Genomic DNA, 4617 nt, shown 5'->3' with positions numbered 1-4617 from the left:
CAAACAAAATGTATGGCCTTACCTAGTGAGAAACAGTAATTTTGCGCAAAGCTAGTAAGATGCGTTTTTAAATGATGGTTTTGTTATTGCTGATCATGCCAATGATGGAGTGGCTATATCTGCCACAGTTATTGCAGATCAACGTTATTGCTACAATTTCGACAGATTTTTTAACCCGTGACTGTTACCTCACGGGTTGTTTTAGTAACCTTAAAGCAGCATCAGAGTTATCTATCCTGGTCGTCTATCCCGGAGAAAAAAAATAGTATGTGCAAAATTATGTGTTTTTTTTTCTTGCAGTAATACTTTCAATATCGTTGAGAGGAAGACCAAGTTCATTTCGAGCTTACAGCAATTCAATATAATCTTTGAGTATTCCCAGCGGTCCATCATCCCTCATCCTTTTACCATTATCCCGAACATTTGGAAGTGGATAGTGGCTATTTATAGAACATTCAAATCAAGTTAGTAACATGCTATCTTTATTTGTACATTATCCCGAACATTTGGAAGTGGATAGTGGCTATTTATAGAACATTCAAATCAAGTTAGTAACATCTATCTTTATTTGTACATTATAATTCTAATAACTATTTAGTTTATTAATCTAACCAACACATAGTAGCACGGAAAAATACATCAGATCAAAATAGTATATCTTAACACATTACACATTTGAAGCTAAAAATTAAATTATCAATGTCATTGTAACTATCCTTAATGCTAGGGGAGAATACTTCGAATTATGTTAACCTATTGTATTTTCTGAAGATGTAAAACATCAGTATTTACTATTTAAATATCAAACCACAAATTGAGATATTCTTTGTAGCTGTGGCTTTGTTTTGCAATGTGTTATATAAGAGTTAAAATCGTTAAAGCTTGAATACAGTGTACGTCTAATTTCAAATAACGTTATAGAAATGTGTTTGGAAATGTTGTAACCGTTTCATTCGTCTACTTCTAGAAGATGAAAATGATGGCTACATAGACGACAAGACTGACAAAAGAAGACTAATGCGCTGGGAGAACATCATGGTCAAATCCTACCTGGAGTCGATCAAAACAAAAGATGATGACAATGTGCTCCGCAGAAATGATTTTGAACAGTAAGCGTTGATTTATTTTAGAACAAAAATGTCCGAAATGCAACTGTTGAATGTGTGTGTACGGAGGGGGGGGGGGGGGGGGGGGTGATACATAATTAAAAAATCTAAAATATAGATGACAAATTTATATTTTATATTTTTTTATTTTTACTACATATATCTAATATTATGACAAATAATATTAGATATATGTAGTAAAAATAGTAAGTATATAGTTAGTGTTTGTAACATAAAAAAAGTCTATTTCAAGTGCATAGATTCCGAACAATGAGGCTCTTTGTACAGCATGTCAGGCAAGCAGAGTTTCTTCCAGGCATCTCTTCGGGGAGGGGGGGGGGGGCTTCAATTTATATAGAAAATATATACTTTTAACAGTGTCCCCCCCCCCCCGGAAGAAAGTCTACCCCCCCCCCAAAATTTCAAGTCCCCCCCCCCGGAGAAAAAAGTCTGGAAGAAACACTGCAGGCAACCGTTTCTCTTGTGTAATTGATGTCACATCTCCTGCAGCGAATAACATATACCACACAGCGGGACTCGTATTTAAATGTTTGAGCCCTTTTGAGGGTCTAATTCTGCATATGGTTGAATTTTTAGGTTAAATGAAGTTTGGGTGTTTAAAGTGCTATATTGTGGTATTGGGAGGAGAGGGGTAGGCGCATTGGACTAATAACTCTTCGTTTCTCATTTGATATGACTTTCTTATCAACAAAATACTTTTTTTTCACAGATTGTCGCAAACCTTTTCTGAAATAATTGACAAGAAGGTAACTATTTTTGTACAAAATAACTAAAATTGCTTATTTAGACCAACAAAATAAATAACATTCTGTTGGTCAAATATATATTGGAGTTGTAAAATCTATTTAAATACTTACAATTAACATAAATATTATGTATATTGACAATAACTCTTTTCTTGATTAAAAAGATGCATATCAGTCTTTTTTTAATAAACATATATTAACATTAAAATTTATAGCAGGCACCTTGTCTCTTAAACGTTTACTGTTTGAACAAATGCAATATAAATTTAATGCGTTAATTGTTGTGTTTATTTAAATAATATATTTTAGCCTCCAGATGTATAATTAAAAGAAATCAAAACTAATTTGTCGAGGATGTTGTTGTGGTACTACTATTTTGCATTAAGCCCATGGTTAAACCAGGGAAAAGAATAATGAAAATAAATAATTTTTGTATGAATATTAGGGAAAAAAAACTAAAAAATATAACATACAAGTTATTTTAAAGTTGTTTTTTAGGAAATATTTCCTTTGCCATATGAATCTAAAGCAATTACGTTTACAATATTACATCACAACACATGTTACATGTACGTTTTCTTTGTGAATTATCATTTAACCCGAACTATAATCTATCATTGAAGTTAAGCACGTTACAACGAGGAAACGGCAGATACAAACACAAGTAAGTTACCTCTCTCTCTCTCTCTTACTGTCTCTCTCTCTCTCGCTCTGTATATATATATATATATATATAAACATATATATATATATATATATATATATTTATATATATACTTATTTATGTATTCATACCTCTATTAAAAACGTATATAACCGCCGATTTTGAGCAGGCGTGGTCGGTCTGGAGTTCAAACCCTCTTACAGATGAGGCTAGACAAATGAGGACGGCAAGACATCTAGTTTGTTATTTAGGTAGAAAAAAAATCACAGGCATTTTTACATCACCCTCAAAAACTCATATGAGAATGTAGAATATTAAAATTAACAATATACACCTTCTATTCATCCGCCCTTTCGTGTCAAAGACATATGAGGCAGAAGAATGAATAGCATTTTCAGCATTATTCTTAGCCAACTTTGTTTCAATAACGCGAGTTAGGTACCAATCAGACTCAGGGACGTTCCACTAATTTGAACCTGGATTCGAACTTTTGACTTACGGTTAGCAGTCTAACTCACTACGCCGTTAATAAGTAATATAACAAATATATATTAAGTAGAGTTTACCTGTTTCTGTGAAAAATGTATAAAAACGGTAAGATGGTCAGTTTTATGCCTAACCCCCTTACTTTCCATAACGTGATTCACGTTCCCGTTAGAAGTTGACGGAATCGAATCATTGGTCCGCACTTGAGACTTTACTGATATCATCAGTCCCGCCTTAAATCTATTACTTATACATTTTTTAAAATCTGTTTCCTACAGGAGGAGGTTTAAACAAACTTTAAAAACAAAGACAAATTAAGCAAGTCATCGCATCTACAGACCTATAGCTGAAGGCAAATAGACAGAATCTGAAAGCCGTGAAACACAAATAGAAAAATAAAGTACAAATTATTACACTTATCTCTAGTTCAAGTTAATTTGAATTTCAAGAACATTTTAATTCTGTAGATGACACGCTCCGATATCAAAGATAAAAAACAAACATTGAAACATTCTTTAAAAATTATTCAGATTGTTTAAGTTTAAAAGAGCTATTTTAGAAAATTTCCTTTAAAGTGAGATTAATAACAAGCACTCACGAAACATATAGGCCTGATAATATTCATAGCTACTTGAATATTGATTACGTTTCTTTTTAAATCATTTTTAGATTCAAATAAATTTGTTCGCATGTAGCCTGCATTGTGCAGTGAATTCTTAGTTGACAGTTATATGAAGTTTTCCTTTTGTTTTAACTTTATTTTTCTGTTGAGTGTGTGGTGAAGTATTGTTTATTGACATCAGAATGTATTATTGTTACTCAGCTTTATAAACAATTGTGCTACAAAGGTGATCCCTGTAATCAAATCTTTTTGAAATATGCAGAGAAAGTTTTCATTATCTTTTATAAACTATCGACTAATTGAATAACATAAAATAAAAAGTACATTGTAAACGTTTTGAAATATTTTTTAAAATGTTATATTTGTATTTGTTTCCTTTCCATAAAAGCCTAGTGTTACGTTGGAAGGATAACATTATATCTACACGTTTCGTAACTCAATGAAATGGGAAATATAAATACATCGCCTAGAGAACTTGATTGCTAACATAAAACCCAATTTAGATTGTGGTTGGGGTCGGCGTGGTCGAGTCGGTAAAGCTCATGGTTGCTAAATCGAAAAGTCTCGAGTTCGAACCCTCGGGCAGATGAGGCTCGTTAGCTGGGGACAACTCCAAAATTAAATTACTGCTGCCTTGTAGTTTGTTCTTGTTTTGACAAATCCAAAAAGAAAAGCAGGCTAAAATCGGAGTCAATGGCCTTAATGGCGCATAACCAGTTGACATGTAATCCTTAATTGTGATGGAGGCCTGGTCGAGTCGGCAAAAGCTCATGGTTGATACATAAAAAAAAATGTCTTGAGTTCAAACCCCCTAGCAGATAAGGCTCGATCCCTTCCAACACTAAAAATTAAGTGCAAAGAAGAAGAAGAAGATTGTGGTTTTAATCAGTTGAGATGTGTAAGGCAATTGTGTATGCCGAAATAAAAGTAACAGATGAAGTTAATTTATTCCTTTATTTCTAACGTTGGACA

At 32.8% G+C, this 4617-nt stretch overlaps 1 long non-coding RNA gene across 1 annotated transcript; it reads left to right on the top strand.

Moving 5' to 3' along the window:
• Positions 1-498: 498 nt before the first annotated feature.
• Positions 499-3380, top strand: LOC131951055 (uncharacterized). The gene is made up of 5 exons (XR_009388379.1): positions 499-547; positions 968-1109; positions 1837-1873; positions 2497-2537; positions 3302-3380. It is a non-coding gene; the product is annotated as an uncharacterized LOC131951055 (long non-coding RNA).
• Positions 3381-4617: the final 1237 nt, after the last annotated feature.

The sequence above is a fragment of the Physella acuta genome, unplaced genomic scaffold (assembly GCF_028476545.2).
Source record: "Physella acuta isolate Inbredline_101_S28 unplaced genomic scaffold, ASM2847654v3 ptg000795l, whole genome shotgun sequence".
In the NCBI taxonomy this organism is placed as follows: domain Eukaryota; kingdom Metazoa; phylum Mollusca; class Gastropoda; family Physidae; genus Physella; species Physella acuta.
Note: the sequence above shows the minus strand (reverse complement) of the source record. Positions and strands in the feature narration are given on the sequence as shown.